We start from the raw sequence: 499 nt of genomic DNA on the forward strand, positions 1-499 counted from the left end.
TTTATGAAAAATTACCATAGAAGGTTAAGTATCACTATTTCACATATTATAAGTATGTCTGGGTTTTAATTTAACTATTAACTATATTCTGGTTTCAATGTACCTTGCAAAAATGTTATTCCACTACTCTGCTCATATGAATTTTAAATATTTACCAATTAAACTACTTGTCCGATATTTAATTTATATAGATATAAATACTCCAACAAATTATGAAAAATGAGTGACTTGTGTTAAATTGATCTCCCCATATAAAATAACTTAAACAATTAATTTCTTGATTGTGCGACCCTAATGATAGTTCATAAAAAAATCCATTCTTGAAATTAATTTACAATAGTCTTATATTGCAATAAATATTCAAATACATAATATATTATAACACACGTTTAAACGTAGGTACACAGCACACCACACATTTATTTTCTGCACAATATTCTGTTACTTCACACAGTCTTTCTTTAAAATTATCCCGTCTATAAAATATAAATCATTAGTA

Source organism: Acyrthosiphon pisum, chromosome A3, assembly GCF_005508785.2.
Source record: "Acyrthosiphon pisum isolate AL4f chromosome A3, pea_aphid_22Mar2018_4r6ur, whole genome shotgun sequence".
Taxonomy (NCBI): Eukaryota; Metazoa; Arthropoda; class Insecta; order Hemiptera; family Aphididae; genus Acyrthosiphon; species Acyrthosiphon pisum.